We start from the raw sequence: 26,183 nt of genomic DNA on the forward strand, positions 1-26,183 counted from the left end.
TAACAGTCTACGCTTTGATCGTTCTCTGCAAGACCAGTAGTAGTTTCCGATGCACATCTGGAGGCATTCTGTAATCTGTGGACCTTCAAAGTGTTGATGATACACACAAATTGCTGCGGGATTGAGTACAACAGTCACCCTGCGCACTTCCCTACATGGCAGTAATGTCGCAAGCATTCTACGCTTTGATCGTAAACTGGAAGATCAGTAGTAGTTTCCGATGCACACCTGGAGGCATTCTGTAGCCTGTGGACTATCAGAGTGTTGATGAAACACAGAAATTGCATCGGGATTGAATACAACAGTCACCATGCGCACTTTCCTCCATGGGAGTAATGTCTCAAACGGTTTACGCTTTGATCGTTCCCTGCAAGACCAGTAGTAGTTTCCGATGCTCATCTTGGGGCATTCAGTAATGTGTGGACTATCAGAGCGTTGATGAAACACAGAAATTGCATCGGGATTGAATACAACAGTCACCATGGGCATTTTCCTCGATGGGAGTAATGTCTCAAACAGTCTACGGTTTGATCGTTCCCTGCAAGACCAGTAGTAGTTTCCGATGCACATCTGGAGGCATTCTGTAATCTGTGGACCTTCAAAGTGTTGATGAAATACATAAATTGCCGCGGGATTGAAGGCAACAGTCACCATGCGCACTTTCCTCCATGGGAGTAATGTCTCAAACAGTCTACTCTTTGAACGTTTCCTGGAGGACCAGTAGTAGTTTCCGATGCACATCTGGAGGCATTATGTAATCTGTGGACCTTCAAATTGTTGATGTAACGTAGAAATTGAATCGGGATTGAATACAAGAGCCACCATGCGCCATTTCCTCCATGGGAGTAATGTCTCAAACAGTCTACGCTTTGATCGTTCCCTGGAAGACCAGTAGTAGTTTCCGATGCACATCTGTGGGCATTCTGTAATGTGTGGACTATCAGAGTGTAGATGAAACACAGAAATTGCATCAGGATTGAATACAACAGTCACAATGCGCACTTTCCTCCATGGGAGTAATGTCTCAAACGGCTTACGCTTTGATCGTTCCCTGGAAGAACAGTAGTAGTTTCCGATGCTCATCTGGGGGCGTTCTGTAATGTGTGGACTGTCAGAGTGTTGATGAAACACAGAAATTGCATCGGGATTGAATACAACAGTCACCATGCGCACTTTCCTCCATGGGAGTAATGTCTCAAACAGTCTACGCCTTGATCGTTCAATGGAAGACCAGTAGTAGTTTCCGATGTACATCTGGAGGCATTCTGTAATCTGTGGACTATCAGAGTGTTGATGAAAGACAGAAATTGCATCGGGATTGAATACAACAGTAACCATGCGCACTTTCCTCCATGGGAGTAATGCCTCTAACAGTTTACGCTTTGATCGTTCCCTGGAAAAACCAGTAGTAGTTTCCGATGCACATCTGGAGGCATTCTGTAATCTGTGGACCTTCAAAGTGTTGATGAAACACATAAGATGCCGCGGGATTGAATTCAACAGTCACCATGCGCACTTTCCTCCATGGGAGTAATGTCTCGAACAGTCTACGCTTTGATCGTTCCCTGCAAGACCAGTAGTAGTTTCCGATGCACATCTGGAGGCATTCTGTTATTTGTGGTCCTTCAAAGTGTTGATGAAACACAGAAATTGCATCGGGATTGAATACAACAGTCACCATGCGCACTTTCCTCCATGGGAATAATGTCTCAAACAGTCTACGCCTTGATCATTCCCTGGAAGACCAGTAGTAGTTTCCGATGCTCATCTGGTTGCATTCCGTAATGTGTGGACTATCAGAGTGTTGATGAAACACAGAAATTGCCTCGGGATTGAATACAACAGTCATCATGAGCATTTTCCTCCATGGGAGTAATGTCTCAAACAGTCTACGCCTCGATCGTTCCCTGGACGACCAGTAGTAGCTTCCGATGCACATCTGGAGGCATTCTGTAATCTGTAAACTATCAGAGTGTTGTTCAAACACAGAAATTGCATCGGGATAGAATACAACAGACACAATGCCTACTTTCCTCCATGGGAGTAATGTCTCAAACAGTTTACGCTTTGATCGTTCCCTGGAAGACCAGTAGTAGTTTCCGATGCACATCTGGGGGCATTCTGTAATGTGTGGACTATCAGAGTGTGGATGAAATACAGCAATTGCATCGGGATTGAATACAACAGACACCATGCGCACTTTCCTATATTGGAGTAATGTCTCAAACATTCTACAGTTATGTCGTTTCCTGGAAGACCAGTAGTAGTTTCCGATGCACAACTGGAGGCATTCTGTAATCTTTGGACCTTCAAAGTGTTGATGAAACACAGAATTTGCAACGGGATTCAATACAACAGTCACCATGCGCACTTTCCTCCATGGGAGTAATGTCTCTAAGAGTCTACGCTTTGATCGTTCCCTGCAAGACCAGTAGTGGTTTCCGATGCAGATCTTGAGGCATTCTGTAATCTATGGACCTTCAAAGTGTTGATGAAACACAGGAATTGCCGCGCGATTGAATACAACTGTCACTATGCGCACTTTCCTCCATGTGAGTAATGTCTCAAACAGTCTACGCTTTTATCGTTCCCTGGAAGACCAGTAGTAGTTTCCGATGCACATCAGGGGACATTATGTAATGTGTGAACTATCAGAGTGTTGATGAAACACAGAAATTGCATCAGGATTGAATACAACAGTCACCATGCGCACTTTCCTCCATGGGAGTAATGTCACAAATTGTTTACGCTTTGATCGTTCCCTGGAAGACCAGTATTAGTTTCCGATGCACATCTGTGGGCATTCTGTAATGTGTGGACTATCAGAGTGATGATGAAACACAGAAAGTGCATCAGGATTGAATACAACAGTCACAATGCGCACTTTCCTCCATGGGAGTAATGTCTCAAACGGTTTACGCTTTGATCGTTCCCTGGAAGAACAGTAGTAGTTCCCGATGCTCATCTGGGGGCATTCTGTAATGTGTGGACTATCAGACTGTTGATGAAACCCACAAAATTGCATCGGGATTGAATACAACAGTCACCATGCCCACTTTCCTCCATGGGAGTAATGTCTCAAACAGTCTACGCTTTGATCGTTCCCTGCAAGACCAGTAGTAGTTTCCGATGCACATCTGGAGGCATTCTGTTATCTGTGGTCCTTCAAAGTGTTGATGAAACACAGAAATTGCATCGGGATTGAATACAACAGTCACCATGCGCACTTTCCTCCATGGGAGTAATGTCTCAAACAGTCTACGCCTTGATCGTTCAATGGAAGACCAGTAGTAGTTTCCGATGTACATCTGGAGGCATTCTGTAATCTGTGGACTATCAGAGTGTTGATGAAAGACAGAAATTGCATCGGGATTGAATACAACAGTCACCATGCGCACTTTCCTCCATGGGAGTAATGTCTCAAACGGTTTACGCTTTGATCGTTCCCTGCAAGACCAGTAGTAGTTTCCGATGCACATCTGGAGGCATTCTGTAATCTGTGGACCTTCAAAGTGTTGATGAAACACATAAATTGCCGCGGGATTGAATGCAATAGTCACCATGCGCACTTTCCTCCATGGGAGTAATGTCTCAAACAGTCTACTCTTTGAACGTTTCCTGGAGGACCAGTAGTAGTTTCCGATGCACATCTGGAGGCATTATGTAATCTGTGGACCTTCAAATTGTTGATGTAACCTAGAAATTGAATCGGGATTGAATACAAGAGCCACCATGCGCCCTTTCCTCCATGGGAGTAATGTCTCAAACAGTCTACGCTTTGATCGTTCCCTGGAAGACCAGTAGTAGTTTCCGATGCACATCTGTGGGCATTCTGTAATGTGTGGACTATCTGAGTGTTGGTGAAACACAGAATTTGCATCGGGATTGAATACAACAGCCACCATGCACACTTTCCTCCATGGGAGTAATGCCTCAAACAGTCTACGCTTTGATCGTTCCCTGCAAGACCAGTAGTAGTTTCCGATGCACATCTGGAGGCATTCTGTTATCTGTGGTCCCTCAAAGTGCTGATGAAACACAGAAATTGCATCGGCATTGAATACAACAGTCACCGTGCGCACTTTCCTCCATGGGAGTAATGTCTCAAACAGTCTACGCCTTGATCGTTACCTGGAAGACCAGTAGTAGTTTCCAATGCTCATCTGGGTGCATTCTCTAATGTATGGGCTATCAGAGTGTTGATGAAACACAGAAATTGCATCGGGATTGAATACAACAGTCACGATGCGCACTTTCCTCCATGGGAGATATGTCTCTAACAGTCTACGCTTTGATCGTTCTCTGCAAGACCAGTAGTAGTTTCCGATGCACATCTGGAGGCATTCTGTAATCTGTGGACCTTCAAAGTGTTGATGATACACACAAATTGCTGCGGGATTGAATACAACAGTCACCATGCGCACTTTTCTCCATGGGAGTAATGTCTCTAACAGTCTACGGTTTGGTCGTTCCCTGGAGGACCAGTAGTAGTTTCCGATGCACATCTGTGGGCATTCTGTAATGTGTGGACTATCAGAGTGCTGATGAAACACAGACATTGCATCGGGATAGAATACAACAGTCACGATGCGCACTTTCCTCCATGGGAGTAATGTCTCAAACAGTCTACGCTTCGATCGTTCCCTGCAAGACCAGTAGTAGTTTCCGATGCACATCTGGAGGCATTCTGTAATCTGTGGAAATTCAAAGTGTTGATGAAACACAGTAATTGCTTCACGATTGAATACAACAGTCACAATGCTTACTTTCCTCCATGGGAGTAATGTCTCAAACAGTCTACGCTTTGATCGTTCCCTATAAGACCTGTAGTAGTTTCTGATGCACATCTGGAAACATTCTGTAATCTGTGGACTATCATAGTGTTAAAGAAACACAGAAATAGCATCGGGATTGAATACAACAGTCACCATGCGCACTTTCCTCCATGGGAGTAAAGTCTCAAACAGTTTACGCTTTGATCGTTCCCTGGAAGACCAGTAGTAGTTTCCGATGCATATCTGGGGGCATTCTGTAATGTGTGGACTATCAGAGTGTTGATGACACACAGAAATTGCATCAGGATTGAATACAACAGTAACAATGCGCACTTTCCTCCATGGGAGTAATGTCTCAAACGGTTTACGCTTTGATCGTTCCCTGAAGAACAGTAGTAGTTCCCGATGCTCATCTGGGGGCATTCTGTAATGTGTGGACTATCAGAGTGTTGATGAAACACAGAAATTGCATCGGGATTGAATACAACAGTCACCATGCGCACTTTCCTCCATGGGAGTAATGTCTCAAACAGTTTACGCTTTGATCGTTCCCTGCAAGACCAGTAGTAGTTTCCGATGCACATCTGGAGGCATTCTGTAATCTGTGGACCTTCAAAGTGTTGATGTAACACAGAAATTGAATCATGATTGAATACAAGAGTCACCATGCGCACTTTCCTCCATGGCAGTAATGTCTCAATCAGTCTACGCTTTGATCGTTCCCTGGAAGACAAGTTGTAGTTTCCGATGCTCATCTGGTGTCATTCAGTAATCTGTGGACTATCAGAGTGTTGATGAAACACTGAAATTGGATCGGGATTGTATAGAACAGTCACCATTCGCACTTTAATCCATGGGAGTAATGTCTCAAACAGTCTACGCTTTGACCGTTCCCTGCAAGACCAGTAGTAGTTTCCGATGCACATCTGGAGGCATTCTGTAATCTGTTTACCTTCAAAGTGTTGATGAAACACAGAAATTGAATAGGGATTGAATACAACAGTCATCATGGGCATTTTCCTCCATGGGAGTAATGTCTCAAACGGTTTACGCTTCGATCGTTTCCTGGAAGACCAGTAGTAGTTTCCGATGCACATCGGGGGGACATTCTGTAATGTGTGGACTGTCAGAGTGTAGATGAAACACAGAAATTGCATGGGGATTGGATACAACAGACACCATGCGCTCTTTCCTAAATTGGATTAATGTCTCAAACAGTCTACGCTTTGATCGTTCCCTGCAAGACCAGTAGAAGTTTTTGATGCACATCTAAATGCATTCTGTAATCTGTGGACTATCAGAGTGTTGAAACACAGAAATTGCATCGGGATTGAATACAACAATCACCATGCTCACTTTCCTCTATGGGAGTAATGTCTCAAACAGTCTACGCTTTGATCGTTCCCTGCAAGACCATTAGTAGTTTCCGATGCACATCTGGAGGCATTCTGTAATCTGTGGAAATTCTAAGTGTTGATGAAACACAGAAATAGCTTCGGGATTGAATACAACAGTCACCATGCTCACTTTCCTCCATGGGAGTAATGTCTCAAACAGTTTACGCTTTGATCGTTCCCTGGAAGACCTGTAGTAGTTTCGGATGCATATCTGGAGGCATTCTGTAATCTGTGGACTATCAGAGTGTTAAAGAAACGCAGAAATAGCATCGGGATTGAATACAACAGTCACCATGCGCACTTTCCTCCATGGGAGTAATGTCTCAAACAGTTTACGCTTTGATCGTTCCCTGGAATACCAGTAGTAGTTTCTGTTGCACATCTGGGGGCATTCTGTAATCTGTGGACTATCAGAGTGTTGATGAAACTCTGAAATTGCATCGGGATTGCATACAACAGTCACCATTCGCTCTTTAATCCAATTTAGTAATGTCTCAAACAGTCTACTCTTTGACCGTTCCCTGCAAGACCAGCAGTAGTTTTCGATTCACATCTTGAGGCATTCTGTAATCTGTTTACCATCAAAGTGTTGATGAAACACAGAAATTGCCTCGGGATAGAATACAACAGTCATCATGAGCATTTTCTCCATGGGAGTAATGTCTCAAACAGTCTACGCTTCGATCGTTCCCTGGAAGACCAGTAGTAGCTTCCGATGCACATCTGGAAGCATTCTGTAATCTGTGGACTATCAGAGTGTTGATGAAACACAGAAATTGCATCGGGATTGAATGCAACAGACACAATGCGCACTTTCCTATATTGGAGTAATGTCTCAAACAGTCTACGCTTTGATCGTTCCCTGCAAGACCAGTAGTAGTTTCCGATGCACATCTGGAGGCATTCTGTAATCTGTGGACTATCAGAGTGTTGATGAAACACGGAAATTGCATCTGGATTGAATACAACAGTCACCATGCGCACTTTCCTCCATGGGAGTAATGTCACAAAAAGTCTACGGTTTGGTCGTTTCCTGGAAGTCCAGTAGTAGTTTCCGATGCACATCTGGAGGCATTCTGTAATCTGTGGAAATTCAAAGTGTTGATGAAACACAGAAATTGCTTCAGGATTGAATACAACAGTCACCATGCTTACTTTCCTCCATGGGAGTAATGTCTCAAACAGTCTACGCTTTGATCGTTCCCTGGAAGACCTGTAGTAGTTTCCGATGCACATCTGGAAACATTCTGTAATCTGTGGACTTTCAGAGTGTTAAAGAAACACAGAAATAGCATCGGGATTGAATACAACAGTCACCATGCGCACTTTCCTCCATGGGAGTAATGTATCAAACAGACTACGCTTTGATCGTTCCCTGCAAGACCAGTAGTAGTTTCCGATGCGCATCTGGAGGCATTCTGTAATCTGTGGACCTTCAAAGTGTTGATGTAACTCATAAATTGAATCGGGATTGAATACAAGAGTCACCATGCGCACTTTCCTCCATGGAAGTAATGTCTCAAACAGTCTACGCTTTGATCGTTCCCTGGAAGAAAAGTTGTAGTTTCCGATGCACATCTGGTGTCATTCTGTAATCTGTGGACTATCAGAGTGTTGATGAAACACTGAAATTGCATCGGGATTGAATACAACAGTCACCATTCGCACTTTAATCCATGGGAGTAATGTCTCAAACAGTCTACGCTTTGATCGTTCCCTGGAAGACCAGTAGTAGTTTCCGATGCACATCTGGAGGCATTCTGTAATCTGTTTACCTTCAAAGTGTTGATGAAACACAGAAATTGCCTAGGGATTGAATACAACAGTCATCATGGGCATTTTCCTCCATGGGAGTAATGTCTCAAACGGTTTACGCTTCGATCGTTTCCTGGAAGACCAGTAGTAGTTTCCAATGCACATCGGGGGGACATTCTGGAATGTGTGGACTGTCAGAGTGTTGATGAAACACTGAAATTGCATGGGGATTGGATACAACAGACACCATGCGCTCTTTCCTAAATTGGAGTAATTTCTCAAACAGTCTACGCTTTGATCGTTCCCTGCGAGACCAGTAGTGGTTTTTGATGCACATCTAAATGCATTCTGTAATCTGTGGACTATCAGAGTGTTGATGAAACACAGAAATTGCATCGGGATTGAATACAACAATCACAATGCGCACTTTCCTCTATGGGAGTAATGTCTCAAACAGTCTACGCTTTGATCGTTCAATGCAAGACCAGTAGTGGTTTCCGATGCACATCTGGAGGCATTCTGTAATCTGTGGAAATTCAAAGTGTTGATGAAACACAGAAATTGCTTCGGGATTGAATACAACAGTCACCATGCGCACTTTCCTCCATGGGAGTAATGTCTCAAACAGTTTACGCTTTGATCGTTCCCTGGAAGACCAGTAGTAGTTTCCGTTGCACATCTGGGGGCATTCTGTAATGTGTGGACTATCAGAGTGTGGATGAAATACAGCAATTGCATCGGGATTGAATACAACAGACACCATGCGCACTTTCCTATATTGGAGTAATGTCTCAAACATTCTACAGTTATGTCGTTTCCTGGAAGACCAGTAGTAGTTTCCGATGCACAACTGGAGGCATTCTGTAATCTTTGGACCTTCAAAGTGTTGATGAAACACAGAATTTGCAACGGGATTCAATACAACAGTCACCATGCGCACTTTCCTCCATGGGAGTAATGTCACAAAAAGTCTACGGTTTGGTCGTTTCCTGGAAGACCAGTAGTAGTTTCCGATGCACATCTGGAGGCATTCTGTAATCTGTGGAAATTCAAAGTGTTGATGAAACACAGAAATTGCTTCAGGATTGAATACAACAGTCACCATGCTTACTTTCCTCCATGGGAGTAATGTCTCAAACAGTCTACGCTTTGATCGTTCCCTGGAAGACCTGTAGTAGTTTCCGATGCACATCTGGAAACATTCTGTAATCTGTGGACTTTCAGAGTGTTAAAGAAACACAGAAATAGCATCGGGATTGAATACAACAGTCACCATGCGCACTTTCCTCCATGGGAGTAATGTCTCAAACAGTTTACGCTTTGATCGTTCCCTGGAAGACCAGTAGTTGTTTCCGATGCATATCTGGGGGCATTCTGTAATGTGTGGACTATCAGAGTGTTGATGAAACACAGAAATTGCATCAGGATTGAATACAACAGTAACAATGCGCACTTTCCTCCATGGGAGTAATGTCTCAAACGGTTTACGCTTTGATCGTTCCCTGAAGAACAGTAGTAGTTCCCGATGCTCATCTGGGGGCATTCTGTAATGTGTGGACTATCAGAGTGTTGATGAAACACAGAAATTGCATCGGGATTGAATACAACAGTCACCATGCGCACTTTCCTCCATGGGAGTAATGTATCAAACAGACTACGCTTTGATCGTTCCCTGCAAGACCAGTAGTAGTTTCCGATGCGCATCTGGAGGCATTCTGTAATCTGTGGACCTTCAAAGTGTTGATGTAACTCATAAATTGAATCGGGATTGAATACAAGAGTCACCATGCGCACTTTCCTCCATGGAAGTAATGTCTCAAACAGTCTACGCTTTGATCGTTCCCTGGAAGAAACGTTGTAGTTTCCGATGCACATCTGGTGTCATTCTGTAATCTGTGGACTATCAGGGTGTTAATGAAACACTGAAATTGCATCTGGATTGAATACAACAGTCACCATTCGCACTTTAATCCATGGGAGTAATGTCTCAAACAGTCTACGCTTTGATCGTTCCCTGGAAGACCAGTAGTAGTTTCCGATGCACATCTGGAGGCATTCTGTAATCTGTTTACCTTCAAAGTGTTGATGAAACACAGAAATTGCCTAGGGATTGAATACAACAGTCATCATGGGCATTTTCCTCCATGGGAGTAATGTCTCAAACGGTTTACGCTTCGATCGTTTCCTGGAAGACCAGTAGTAGTTTCCGATGCACATCGGGGGGACATTCTGGAATGTGTGGACTGTCAGAGTGTTGATGAAACACTGAAATTGCATGGGGATTGGATACAACAGACACCATGCGCTCTTTCCTAAATTGGAGTAATTTCTCAAACAGTCTACGCTTTGATCGTTCCCTGCGAGACCAGTAGTGGTTTTTGATGCACATCTAAATGCATTCTGTAATCTGTGGACTATCAGAGTGTTGATGAAACACAGAAATTGCATCGGGATTGAATACAACAATCACAATGCGCACTTTCCTCTATGGGAGTAATGTCTCAAACAGTCTACGCTTTGATCGTTCAATGCAAGACCAGTAGTGGTTTCCGATGCACATCTGGAGGCATTCTGTAATCTGTGGAAATTCAAAGTGTTGATGAAACACAGAAATTGCTTCGGGATTGAATACAACAGTCACCATGCGCACTTTCCTCCATGGGAGTAATGTCTCAAACAGTTTACGCTTTGATCGTTCCCTGGAAGACCAGTAGTAGTTTCCGTTGCACATCTGGGGGCATTCTGTAATCTGTGGACTATCAGAGTGTTGATGAAACTCTGAAATTGCATCGGGATTGCATACAACAGTCACCATTCGCTCTTTAATCCAATTTAGTAATGTCTCAAACAGTCTACGCTTTGACCGTTACCTGCAAGACCAGCAGTAGTTTCCGATTCACATCTTGAGGCATTCTGTAATCTGTTTACCATCACAGTGTTGATGAAACACAGAAATTGCCTCGGGATTGAATACAACAGTCATCATGAGCATTTTCTCCATGGGAGTAATGTCTCAAACAGTCTACGCTTCGATCGTTCCCTGGAAGATCAGTAGTAGCTTCCGATGCATATCTGGAGGCATTCTGTAATCTGTGGACTATCAGAGTGTTGATGAAACACAGAAATTGCATCGGGATTGAATGCAACAGACACAATGCGCACTTTCCTATATTGTAGTAATGTCTCAAACAGTCTACGCTTTGATCTTTCCCTGCAAGACCACTAGTAGTTTCCGATGCACATCTGGAGGCATTCCGTAATCTGTGGACTATCAGAGTTTTGATGAAACACGGAATTTGCATCTGGATTGAATACAACAGTCACAATGCGCACTCCCCTCCATGGGAGTAATGTCTCTAAGAGTCTACGCTTTGATCGTTCCCTGCAAGACCAGTAGTGGTTTCCGATGCAGATCTTGAGCCATTCCGTAATCTGTGGACCTTCAAAGTGTTGATGAAACACAGGAAATGCCGCGGGATTCAATACAACAGTCACTATGCGCACTTTCCTCCATGGGAGTAATGTCTCAAACAGTCTACGCTTTTATCGTTCCCTGGAAGACCTGTAATAGTTTCCGATGCACATCTGGAAACATTCTGTAATCTGTGGACTATCAGAGCGTTAAAGAAACACAGAAATTGCCTAGGGATTGAATAAAACAGTCATCATGGGCATTTTCCTCCATGGGAGTAATGTCTCAAACAGTTTACGCTTTGATCGTTCCCTGGAAGACAAGTAGTAGTTTCCGTTGCACATCTGGGGGCATTCTGTAATCTGTGGAAATTCAAAGTGTTGATGAAACACAGAAATTGCTTCGGGAATGAATACAACAGTCACCATGCTCACTTTCCTCCATGGGAGTAATGTCTCAAACAGTCTACGCTTTGATCGTTCCCTGGAAGACCTGTAGTAGTTTCGGATGCATATCTGGAGGCATTCTGTAATCTGTGGACTATCAGAGTGTTAAAGAAACGTTGAAATAGCATCGGGATTGAATACAACAGTCACCATGCGCACTTTCCTCCATGGGAGTAATGTCTCAAACAGTTTACGCTTTGATCGTTCCCTGGAAGACAAGTAGTAGTTTTCGTTGCACATCTGGGGGCATTCTGTAATCTGTGGACTATCAGAGTGTTGATGAAACTCTGAAATTGCAGCGGGATTGCATACAACAGTCACCATTCGCTCTTCAAATCCAATTTAGTAATGTCTCAAACAGTCTACGCTTTGACCGTTCCCTGCAAGACCAGCAGTAGTTTTCGATTCACATCTTGAGGCATTCTGTAATCTGTTTACCATCAAAGTGTTGATGAAACACAGAAATTGCCTCGGGATAGAATACAACAGTCATCATGAGCATTTTCTCCATGGGAGGAATGTCTCAAACAGTCTACGCTTAGATCGTTCCCTGGGAGACCAGTAGTAGCTTCCGATCCACATCTGGAGGCATTCTGTAATCTGTGGACTATCAGAGTGTTGATGAAACACAGAAATTGCATCGGGATTGAATGCAACAGACACAATGCGCACTTTCCTATATTGGAGCAATGTCTCAAACAGTCTACGCTTTGATCGTTCCCTGCAAGACCAGTAGTAGTTTCCGATGCACATCTGGAGGCATTCTGTAATCTGTGGACTATCAGAGTGTTGATGAAACACGGAAATTGCATCTGGATTGAATACAAGAGTCACCATGCACACTACCCTCCATGGGAGTATTGTCTCAAACAGTCTACGCTTTGATCGTTCCCTGGAAGAAAAGTTGTAGTTTCCGATGCACATCTGGTGTCATTCTGTAATCTGTGACTATCAGAGTTTTGATGAAACACTGAAATTGCATCGGGATTGAATACAACAGTCACCATTCGCACTTTAATCCATGGGAGTAATGTCTCAAACAGTCCACGCTTTGATCGTTCCCTGGAAGACCAGTAGTAGTTTCCGATGCACATCTGGAGGCATTCTGTAATCTGTTTACCTTCAAAGTGTTGATGAAACACAGAAATTGCCTAGGGATTGAATACAACAGTCATCATGGGCATTTTCCTCCATGGGAGTAATGTCTCAAACGGTTTACGCTTCGATCGTTTAATGGAAGACCAGTAGTAGTTTCCGATGCACATCGGGGGGACATTCTGTAATGTGTGGACTGTCAGAGTGTTGATGAAACACTGAAATTGCATGGGGATTGGATACAACAGACACCATGCGCTCTTTCCTAAATTGGAGTAATTTCTCAAACAGTCTACGCTTTGATCGTTCCCTGCAAGACCAGTAGTAGTTTTTGATGCACATCTAAATGCATTCTGTAATCTGTGGACTATCAGAGTGTTGATGAAACACAGAAATTGCATCGGGATTGAATACAACAATCACCATGCGCACTTTCCTCTATGGGAGTAATGTCTCAAACAGTCTACGCTTTGATCGTTCAATGCAAGACCAGTAGTAGTTTCCGATGCACATCTGGAGGCATTCTGTAATCTGTGGAAATTCAAAGTGTTGATGAAACACAGAAATTGCTTCGGGATTGAATACAACAGTCACCATGCGCACTTTCCTCCATGGGAGTAATGTCTCAAACAGTTTACGCTTTGATCGTTCCCTGGAAGACCAGTAGTAGTTTCCGTTGCACATCTGGGGGCATTCTGTAATCTGTGGACTATCAGAGTATTGATGAAACTCTGAAATTGCATCGGGATTGCATACAACAGTCACCATTCGCTCTTTAATCCAATTTAGTAATGTCTCAAACAGTCTACTCTTTGACCGTTACCTGCAAGACCAGCAGTAGTTTCCGATTCACATCTTGAGGCATTCTGTAATCTGTTTACCATCACAGTGTTGATGAAACACAGAAATTGCCTCGGGATTGAATACAACAGTCATCATGAGCATTTTCTCCATGGGAGTAATGTCTCAAACAGTCTACGCTTCGATCGTTCCCTGGAAGACCAGTAGTAGCTTCCGATGCATATCTGGATGCATTCTGTAATCTGTGGAAATTCAAAGTGTTGATGAAACACAGAAATTGCATCTGGATTGAATACAACAGTCACCATGAACACTTTCCTCCATGGGAGTAATGTCTCAAACAGTCTACGGTTTGGTCGTTTCCTGGAAGACCAGTAGTAGTTTCCGATGCACATCTGGAGGCATTCTGTAATCTTTGGACATTCAAAGTGTTGATGAAACACAGAATTTGCAACGGGATGCAATACAACAGTCACAATGCGCACTCTCCTCCATGGGAGTAATGTCTCTAAGAGTCTACGCTTTGATCGTTCCCTGCAAGACCAGTAGTGGTTTCCGATGCAGATCTTGAGCCATTCCGTAATCTGTGGACCTTCAAAGTGTTGATGAAACACAGGAAATGCCGCGGGATTCAATACAACAGTCACTATGCGCACTTTCCTCCATGGGAGTAATGTCTCAAACAGTCTACGCTTTTATCGTTCCCTGGAAGACCTGTAGTAGTTTCCGATGCACATCTGGAAACATTCTGTAATCTGTGGACTATCAGAGTGTTAAAGAAACACAGAAATAGCATCGGGATTGAATACAACAGTCACCGTGCGCACTTTCCTCCATGGGAGTAATGTCTCAAACAGTTGACGCTTTGATCGTTCCCTGGAAGACCAGTAGTAGTTTCCGATGCATATCTGGTTGTATTCTGTAATGTGTGGACTATCAGTGTGTTGATTAAACACAGAAATTGCATCAGGATTGAATACAACAGTAATAATGCGCACTTTCCGCCATGGGAGTAATGTCTCAAACGGTTTACGCTTTGATCGTTCCCTGAAGAACAGTAGTAGTTCCCGATGCTCATCTGGGGGCATTCTGTAATGTGTGGACTATCAGAGTGTTGATGAAACACAGAAATTGCATCGGGATTGAATACAACAGTCACCATGCGCACTTTAATCCATGGGAGTAATGTATCAAACAGTCTACGCTTTGATCGTTCCCTGCAAGACCAGTAGTAGTTTCCGATGCACATCTGGAGGCATTCTGTAATCTGTTGACCTTCAAAGTGTTGATGTAACAAATAAATTGAATCGGGATTGAATACAAGAGTCACCATGCGCACTTTCCTCCATGGGAGTAATGTCTCAAACAGTCTACGCTTTGATCGTTCCCTGGAAGACAAGTTGTAGTTTCCGATGCACATCTGGTGTCATTCTGTAATCTGTGGACTATCAGAGTGTTGATGAAACACTGAAATTGCATCGGGATTGAATACAACAGTCACCATTCGCTTTTTAATCCATGGGAGTAATGTCTCAAACAGTCTACGGTTTGATCGTTCCCTGCAAGACCAGTAGTAGTTTCCGATGCACATCTGGAGGCATTCTGTAATCTGTTTACCTTCAAAGTGTTGATGAAACACAGAAATTGCCTAGGGATTGAATACAACAGTCATCATGAGCATTTTCCTCCATGGGAGTAATGTCTCAAATGGTTTAGGCTTCGATCGTTTCCTGGAAGACCAGTAGTAGTTTCTGATGCACATCGGGGGACATTCTGTAATGTGTGGTCTGTCGGAGTGTTGATGAAACACAGAAATTGAATGGGGATTGGATACAACAGACACCATGCGCTCTTTCCTAAATTGGAATAATGTCTCAAACAGACTACGCTTTGATCGTTCCCTGCAAGACCAGTAGTGGTTTTTGATGCACATCTAAATGCATTCTGTAATCTGTGGACTATCAGAGTGTTGATGAAACACAGAAATTGCATCGGGATTGAATACAGCAATCACCATGCGCACTTTCCTCTATGGGAGTAATGTCTCAAACAGTCTACGATTTGATCGTTCCCTGCAAGACCAGTAGTAGTTTCCGATGCACATCTGGAGGCATTCTGTAATCTGTGGAAATTTAAAGTGTTGATTAAACACAGAAATTGCATCGGGATTGAATACAAAAGCCACCATGCCTACTTTCCTCCATGGGTGTAATGTCTCAAACAGTCTACGCTTTGATCGTTCCCTGCAAGACCAGTAGTAGTTCCCAATGCACATATGGAGGCATTCTGTAATCTGTTTACCTTCAAAGTGTTGATGAAACACAGAAATTGCCTAGGGATTGAATACAACAGTCATCATGAGCATTTTCCTCCATGGGAGTAATATCTCAAACGGTTTACGCTTTGATCGTTTCCTGGAAGACCAGTAGTAGTTTCCGATGCACATCTGGAGGCATTCTGTAATCTGTGGACTATCGGAGTGTTGTTGAAACACAGAAATTGCATCAGGATTGAATGCAACAGTCACCATGCGCACTTTCCTTCATGGGAGTAATGTCTCAAAGAGTTTACGCTTTGATCGTTCCCTGGAAGTCCAGTATTAATTTCCGTTTCTCATCTGTGGCCATTCTGTAATGTGTGGACTATCAGAGTGTTGATGAAACACAGAAATTGCATCGGGATTGAATACAACAGTCACCATGCGCACTTTCCTCCATGGGAGTAATGTCTCAAACAGTCTACGCTTTGATCGTTCCCTGCAAGACCAGTAGTGCCATGGTTACTGTTGTATTTAATCCCGCGACAATTTCTGTGTTTCATCAACAATTCGAAGGTCCACAGATTACAGAATACCTCCTGATGTGCATCGAAAACTACTACTGGTCTTGCGGCGAACGATCAAAGCGTAGACTGTTTGAGACATTACTCCCATGGAGGAAAGTGCGCATGGTGACTGTTGTATTCAATCCCGATGCAATTTCAGTGTTTCATCAACACTCTGATTGTCCACACATTATAGAATGAATCCAGATAAGCATGGAAACTTCTACTGGTCTTCCTGGGAATGATCAAAGCGTAAACTGTTTGAGACATTATTCCCATGGGGGAAAGTGCGCATTGTGACTGTTGTATTCAATATCGATGCAATTTCTGTGTTTCATCAACACTTTGAATTTCCACAGATTACAGAATGCCTCCAGATGTGCATCGGAAACTACTACTGGTCTTGCAGGGAACGATCAAAGCGTAGACTGTTTGGGAGCAATGTCTCAAACAGTCTACGCTTTGAACGTTCCCTGGAAGACCTGTAGTAGTTTCCGATGCACATCTGGAGGCATTCTGTAATCTGTGGACTATCAGAGTGTTGTTCAAACACAGAATTTGCATCGGGATTGAATACAACAGTCACCATGCCCACTTTCCTCCATGGGACTAATGTCTCAAACAGTTTACGCTTTGATCGTTCCCTGGAACACGAATAGTAGTTTCCGATGCACATCTGGGGGCATTCTGTAATGTGTGGACTATCAGAGTGTTGATGAAACACAGAAATTGCATCGGGATTGAAAACAACAGACACCATGCGCACTTTCCTCCATGGGAGTAAAGTCTCAAACAGTCTACGCTTTGATCGTTCCCAGGAAGACCAGTAGTAGTTTCCGAAGCACATCTGGGTGCACTCTGTAATGTGTGGACTATCAGAGTGTTGATGATACACAGAAAGTGCATGGGGATTGAATACAACAGTCACCATGCGCACTTTCCTCCATGGGAGTAATGTCTCAAACAGTTTACGCTTTTATCGTTCCCTGAAAGACCAGTAAGGTATCCGATGCACATATGGGGGCATTCTGTGATCTGTGGACTATCAGAGTGTTGATGAAACATAGAAATTGCATCGGGATTGAATACAACAGTCACCATGCGCACTTACCTCCATGGGAATAATGTCTCAAACAGTCTACGCTTTGATCGTTCCCTGGAAGACCAGTAGTAGTTTCCGATTCACATCTGTGGGCATTCTGTAATGTGTGGACTATGAGAGTGTTGATGAAACACAGAAATTGCATCGAGATTGAATACAACAGTCACCATGCGCACTTTCCTCCAAGGGAGTAATGTCACAAACAGTCTACGCGTTGATCATTCCCTGCAAGACCAGTTGTAGTTTCCGATGCACATCTGGAGGCATTCTGTAATCTGTGGAAATTCAAAGTGTTGATGAAACACAGAAATTGCATCGGGATTGAATACCACAGTCACCATGCGCATAGGAATAATGTCTCAAACAGTTTACGCTTTGATCATTCCCTGGAAGACCTGTAGAAGTGTCCATGCTTATCTGGAGGCATTCTGTAATGTGTGGACTATCAGAGTGTTGTTCTAACACAGAAATTGCATCGGGATTGCATACAAAAGCCACCATGCCTACTTTCCTCCATGGGAGTAATGTCTCAAACAGTTTACGCTTTGATCGTTCCCTGGAAGACCAATAGTAGTTTCCGATGCACATCTGGGGGCATTCTGTAATGTGTGGACTATCAGAGTGTTGATAAAAAACACAGAAATTGCATCGGGATTGAAAACAACAGACACCATGCGCACTTTCCACCATGGGAGTAATGTCTCAAACAGACTACGCTTTGATCGTTCCCTGCAAGACCAGTAATAGTTTCCGATGCACATCTGGAGGCATTATGTAATCTTTGGACCTTCAAAGTGTTGATGAAACACAGAAATTGCATCGGGATTCAATACAACAGTCACCATGCGCACTTTCCTCCATGGGAGTTATGTATCAAACAGTCGACGATTTGATCGTCATTGCAAGACCAGTAGTAGTTTCCGAAGCACACCTGGAGGCATTCTGTAATCTGTGGACCTTCAAAGTGTTGATGAAACACAGAAATTTCATCGGGATTGAATACAACAGTCACCATGCGCACTTTCCTCCATGGGTGTAATGTCTCAAACAGTCTACGATTTGATCGTTCCCTGGAAGACCAGTAGTAGTTTCCGAAGCACATCTTGGAGCATTCTGTAATGTGTGGACTATCAGAGTGTTGATGAAACACAGAAAGTGCATCGGGATTGAATACAACAGTCACCATGCGCACTTTCCTCCATGGGAGTAATGTCTCAAACAGTTTACGCTTTTATCGTTCCCTGGAAGACCAGTATGGTTTCCGATGCACATCTGGAGGCATTCTGTAATCTGTGGACTTTTAAAGTGTTGATGAAACACAGAAATTGCATCGCGAGTGAATAAAACAGTCGCCATGCGCACTTTCCTCTATGGGAGTAATGTCTCAAACAGTTTACGCTTTTATCGTTCCCTGGGAGACCAGTGGGAGTTTCCGATGCACATCTGGTGTCATTCTGTAATGTGTGGACTATGACAGTGTTGATGAAACACAGAAATTGCATCGAGATTGAATACAACAGTCACCATGCGCACTTTCCTCCAAGGGAGTAATGTCACAAACAGTCTACGCTTTGATCGTTCCCTGCAAGACCAGTAGTAGTTTCCGATGCACATCTGGAGGCATTCTGTAATCTGTGGAAATTCAAAGTGTTGATGAAACACAGAAATTGCATCGGGATTGAATACAACAGTCACCATGCGCACTTTCCTCCATGGGAGTACTGTCTCAAACAGTTTACGCTTTGATCGTTCCCTGGAAGACCAGTAGTTGTTTCCGATGAACATCTGGAAGCATTCTGTAATGTGTGGTCTATCAGAGTGTTGATGAAACACAGAAATTGCATCGGGATTGAATACAACAGACACCATGCGCACTTTCCTCCATGGGAGTAGTGTCTCAAACAGTTTACGCTTTTATCGTTCCCTGGAAGACCAGTATGGTTTCCGATGCACATATGGGGGCATTCTGTAATCCGTGGACTATCAGAGTGTTGAGGAAACATAGAAATTCCATCGGGATTTAATACAACAGTCACCATGCGCACTTTCCTCCATGGGAGTAAAGTCTCAAACAGTCTTCGCTTTGATCGTTCCCTGGAAGACCAGTAGTAGTTTCCGAAGCACATCTGGGTGCATTCTGTAATGTGTGGACTATCAGAGTGTTGAAGAAACACAGAAAGTGCATCGGGATTGAATACAACAGTCACCATGCGCACTCTCCTCAATGGGAGTAATGTCTCAAACAGTTTACGCTTTTATCGTTCCCTGGAAGACCAGTATGGTTTCCGATGCACATATGGGGGCATTCTGTAATCTGTGGACTATCAGAGTGTTGATGCAACATAGAAATTGCATCGGGATTGAATACGACAGTCACCATGAGCACTTTCCTCCATGGGAGTAATGTCTCAAACAGTCTACGCTTTGATCGTTCCCTGGAAGACCAGTAGTAGTTTCCGAAGCACATCTGGGTGCATTCTGTAATGTGTGGACTATCAGAGTGTTGATGAAACACAGAAAGTGCATCGAGATTGAATACAACAGTCACCATGCGCACTTTCCTCCATGGGAGTAATGTCTCAAACAGTTTACGCTTTTATCGTTCCCTGGAAGACCAGTATGGTTTCCGATGCACATCTGGAGGCATTCTGTAATCTGTGGACCTTCAAAGTGTTGATGAAACACAGAAATTGCATCGCGAGTGAATAAAACAGTCACCATGCACACTTTCCTCCATGGGAGTAATGTCTGAAACAGTTTACGCTTTTATCGTTCCCTGGGAGACCAGTAGGAGTTTCCGATGCACATCTGGTGTCATTCTGTAATCTGTGGACTATCAGAGTGTTGATGAAACACAGAAATTGCGACGGGATTGAATACAAAAGTCACCATGTGCACTTTCCTCCATGGGAGTACTGTCTCAAACAGTTTACGCTTTGATCGTTCCCTGGAAGACCAGTAGTTGTTTCCGATGAACATCTGGAGGCATTCTGTAATGTGTGGTGTATCAGAGTGGTGATGAAACACAGAAATTGCATCGGGATTGAATACAACAGACACCATGCGCACTTTCCTCCATGGGAGTAATGTCTCAAACAGTTTATGCTTTGATCGTTCCCTGGAAGACCAGTAGTAGTTTCCGAGGCACATCTGGTGTCATTCTGTAATCTGTCGACTATCAGAATGTCGATGAAACACAGAAATTGCATCGGGATTGAATACAACAGCCACCATGTGCACTTTCCTCCATTGAAGTAACGTCTCAAACAGTCTACGCTTTGCTCGTTGCCTGCAAGACCAGTTGTAGTTTCCGATGCACGACTGGAGGAATTCTGTAATCTGTAAACTATCAGAGTGTCGTTCAAACACAGAAATTGCATCGGGATTGAATACAACAGTCACCATGCGCACTTTCCTCCATGGGAGTAGTGTCTCAAACAGTTTACGCTTTTATCGTTCAATGGAAGACCAGTATAGTTTCTGATGCACATCTGGGGGCATTCTGTAATCTGTGGACTGTCAGAGTGTTGATGAAACACAGAAATTGATTCGGGATTTAAAACAACAGTCACCATGCGCACTTTCCACCATGGGAGTAATGTCTCAAACAGTCTACGCTTTGATCGTTCCCTGGAAGACCAGTAGTACTTTCACATGCACATCTGTGGGCATTCTGTAATGTGTGGACTATGAGAGTGTTGATGAAACACAAAAATTGCATCGGGATTGAATACAACAGTCCCCATGCGCACTTTCCTTCATGGGAGTAATGTCTCAAACAGTCTACGATTTGATCGTTCCCTGCAAGACCAGTAGTAGTTTTCGATGCATATCTGAAGGCATTCTGTAATCTGTGGACCTGCAAAGTGTTGATGAAACACAGAAATTGCATCGGGATTGAAAACAACAGACACCATGCGCACTTTCCTCCATGGGAGTTAAGTCTCAAACAGTCTTCGCTTTGATCGTTCCCTGGAAGACCAGTAGTAGTTTGTGAAGCACATCTGGGTGCATTCTGTAATGTGTGGACTATCACAGTGTTGAAGAAACACAGAAAGTGCATCGGGATTGAACACAACAGTCACCATGCGCACTCTCCTCCATGGGAGTAATGTCTCAAACAGTTTACGCTTTTATCGTTCCCTGGAAGACCAGTATGGTTTCCGATGCACATATGGGGGCATTCTGTAATCTGTGGACTATCAGAGTGTTATTGCAACATAGAAATTGCATCGGGATTGAATACAACAGTCACCATGAGCACTTTCCTCCATGGGAGTAATGTCTCAAACAGTCTACTTTTGATCGTTCCCTGGAAGACCAGTAGTAGTTTCCGATGCACATCTGTGGGCATTCTGTAATGTGTGGACTATGAAAGTGCTGATGAAACACAGAAATTGCATCGATATTGAATACAACAGTCACCATGCGCACTTTCCTCCATGGGTGTAATGTCTCAAACAGTCTACGATTTGATCGTTCCCTGGAAGACCAGTAGTGGTTTCCGAAGCACATCTGCGTGCATTCTGTAATGTGTGGACTATCAGAGTGTTGATGAAACACAGGAAGTGCATCGGGATTGAATACAACAGTCACCATGCGCACTTTCCTCCATGGGAGTAATGTCTCAAACAGTTTACGCTTTTATCGTTCCCTGGAAGACCATTATGGTTTCCGATGAACATTTGGAGGCATTCTGTAATCTGTGGACCTTCAAAGTGTTGATGAAACACAGAAATTGCATCGCGAGTGAATAAAACAGTCACCATGCGCACTTTCGTCCATGGGAGTAATGTCTCAAACAGTTTACGCTTTTATCGTTCCCTGGGAGACCAGTAGGAGTTTCCGATGCACATCTGGTGTCATTCTGTAATCTGTGGACTATCTGAGTGTTGTTCAAACACAGAAATTGCATCGGGATTGAATACAACAGTCACCATGCGCACTTTCCTCCATGGGAGTAATGTCTCAAACAGTTTACGCTTTTATCGTTCCGTGGAAGACCAGTATGGTTTCCGATGCACATATGGGGGCATTCTGTAATCTGTGGACTATCAGAGTGTTGAAGAAACATAGAAATTGCATCGGGATTGAATACAACAGTCACCATGCGCACTTGCCTCCATGGGAGTAATGTCTCAAACAGTCTACGCTTTGATCGTTCCCTGGAAGACCAGTAGTAGTTTCCGATGCACATCTGTGGGCATTCTGTAATGTGTGGACTATGAGAGTGTTGATGAAACACAGAAATTGCATCGAGATTGAATACAACAGTCACCATGCGCACTTTCCTCCAAGGGAGTAATGTCACAAACAGTCTACGCTTTGATCGTTCCCTGCAAGACCAGTAGTAGTTTCCGATGCACATCTGGAGGCATTCTGTAATCTGTGGAAATTCAAAGTGTGGATGAAACACAGAAATTTGCAGCGGGATTGAATACAACAGTCACCATGCGCACTTTCCACCATGGGAATAATGTCTCAAACAGTTTACGCTTTGATCATTCCCTGGAAGACCAGTAGAAGTTTCCATGCTTATCTGGAGGCATTCTGTAATGTGTGGACTATCAGAGTGTTGATGAAACACAGAAATTGCATCGGGATTGAATACAACAGTCACCATGCGCTCTTTCCTCCATGGGAGTAATCTCTCAAAGAGTCTACGATTTGATCGTTCACCGCAAGACCAGTAGTAGTTTTCGATGCATATCTGAAGGCATTCTGTAATGTGTGGACTATCAGAGTGTTGTACAAACACAGAAATTGTATCGGGATTGAATACAAAAGTCACCATGATTACTTTCCTCCATGGGAGTAATGTCTCAAACAGTTTACGCTTTGATCGTTCCCTGGAAGACCAATAGTAGTTTCCGATGCACATCTGGGGGGCATTCTGTATTGTGTGGACTATCAGAGTGTTGATGAAACACAGATATTGCATCGGGATTGAAAACAATAGACACCATGCGCACTTTCCACCATGGGAGTAATGTCTCAAACAGTTTACGCTTTTATCGTTCCCTGGAAGACCAGTATGGTTTCCGATGCACATCAGGAGGCATTCTGTAATCTGTGGAACTTCAAAGTGTTGATGAAACACAGAAATTGCATCGCGAGTGAATAAAACAGTCACCATGCGCACTTTCCTCCATGGGAGTAATGTCTCAACACAGTTTACACTTTTATCGTTCCCTGGAAGACCAGTAGGAGTTTCCGATGCACATCTGGTGTCATTCTGTAATCTGTGGACTATCAGAGTGTTGATGAAACACAGAAATTGCGTCGGGATTGAATACAAAAGTCACCATGTGCACTTTCCTCCATGGGAGTACTGTCTCAAACAGTTTACGCTTTGATCGTTCCCTGGAAGACCAGTAGTTGTTTCCGATGAACATCTGGAGGCATTCTGTAATGTGTGGTCAATCAGAGTGTTGATGAAACACAGAAATTTCATCGGGATTGAATACAACAGCCACCATGTGCACTTTCCTCCATTGGAGTAATGTCTCAAACAGTCTACCCTTTGCTCGTTCCCTGCAAGACCAGTTGTAGTTTCCGATGCACATCTGGGTACATTCTGTAATCTGTGGACTGTCAGAGTGTTGATGAAACACAGAAATTGCATCGGGATTCAATACAACAGTCACCATGCGCACTTTCCTCCTTGGGAGTAATGTCTCAAACAGTCTACGCTTGATTGTTCCCTGCAAGACCAGTATTAGTTTACGATGCACATCTGGAGGCATTCTGTAATCTGTGAACCTTTGAAGTGTTGATGAAACACAGAAATTGATTCGGGATTGAATACAAGAGTCACCATTCGCATTTTCCTCCATGGGAGTAATGTCTCAAACAGTCTACGCATTGATCGTTCCATGGAAGACAAGTAGTAGCTTCCGATGCACATCTGGAGGCATACTGTAATCTGTAAACTATCAGAGTGTTGTTCAAACACAGAAATTGCATCGGGATTGAATACAACAGTCACCATGCCCACTTTCCTCCATGGGAGTAGTGTCTCTAACAGTTTACGCTTTGATCGTTCCCTGGGAGACCAATAGTAGTTTCCGATGCACATCTGGGGGCATTCTGTAATGTGTGGACTATCAGAGTGTTGATGAAACACAGAAATTGCATCGGGATTGAAAACAACAGACACCATGCCCACTTTCCTGCATGGGAGTAAAGTCTCAAACAGTCTAAGCTTTGATCGTTCCCTTGAAGACCAGTAGTAGTTTCCGAAGCACATCTGGGTGCATTCTGTAATGTGTGGACTATCAGAGTGTTGATGAAACACAGAAATTGCATCGGGATTGAAAACAACAGACACCACGCGCACTTTCCACCATGGGAGTAATGTCTCAAACAGACTACGCTTTGATCTTTCCCTGCAGGACCAGTAATAGTTTCCGATGCACATCTGGAGGCATTCTGTAATCTTTGGACTTTCAAAGTGTTGATGAAACACAGAAATTGCATCGGGATTCAATACAACAGTCACCATGCGCACTTCCTCCATGGGAGTTATGTATCAAACAGTCGACGATTTGATCGTCATTGCAAGACCAGTAGTAGTTTCCGATGCACATCTGGAGGCATTCTGTAATCTGTGGACCTTCAAAGTGTTGATGAAACACAGGAATTGCCGCGGTATTGAATACAACAGTCACCATGCGCACTTTCCTCCATGGGTGTAATGTCTCAAACAGTCTACGATTTGATCGTTCCCTGGAAGACCAGTAGTAGTTTCCGAAGCACATCCTGGAGCATTCTGTAATGTGTGGACTATTAGAGTGTTGATGAAACACAGAAAGTGCATCGGGATTGAATACAACAGTCACCATGCGCACTTTCCTCCATGGGAGTAATGTCTCAAACAGTTTACACTTTTATCGTTCCCTGGGAGACCAGTAGGAGTTTCCGATGCACATCTGGTGTCATTCTGTAATCTGTGGACTATCAGAGTGTTGATGAAACACAGAAATTGCGTCTGGATTGAATACAAAAGTCACCATGTGCACTTTCCTCCATGGGAGTACTTTCTCAAACAGTTTACGCTTTGATCGTTCCCTGGAAGACCAGTAGTTGTTTCCGATGAACATCTGGAGGCATTCTGTAATGTGTGGTCAATCAGAGTGTTGATGAAACACAGAAATTTCATCGGGATTGAATACAACAGCCACCATGTGCACTTTCCTCCATTGGAGTAATGTCTCAAACAGTCTACGCTTTGCTCGTTCCCTGCAAGACCAGTTGTAGTTTCCGATGCGCATCTGGGTACATTCTGTAATCTGTGGACTGTCAGAGTGTTGATGAAACACAGAAATTGCATCGGGATTCAATACAACAGTCACCATGCGCACTTTCCTCCTTGGGAGTAATGTCTCAAACAGTCTACGCTTGATCGTTCCCTGCAAGACCAGTATTAGTTTACGATGCACATCTGGAGGCATTCTGTAATCTGTGAACCTTTGAAGTGTTGATGAAACACAGAAATTGATTCGGGATTGAATACAAGAGTCACCATTCGCATTTTCCTCCATGGGAGTAATGTCTCAAACAGTCTACGCTTTGATC

This window comes from Schistocerca gregaria, chromosome 8 (genome assembly GCF_023897955.1).
Source record: "Schistocerca gregaria isolate iqSchGreg1 chromosome 8, iqSchGreg1.2, whole genome shotgun sequence".
Classification (NCBI taxonomy): Eukaryota; Metazoa; Arthropoda; class Insecta; order Orthoptera; family Acrididae; genus Schistocerca; species Schistocerca gregaria.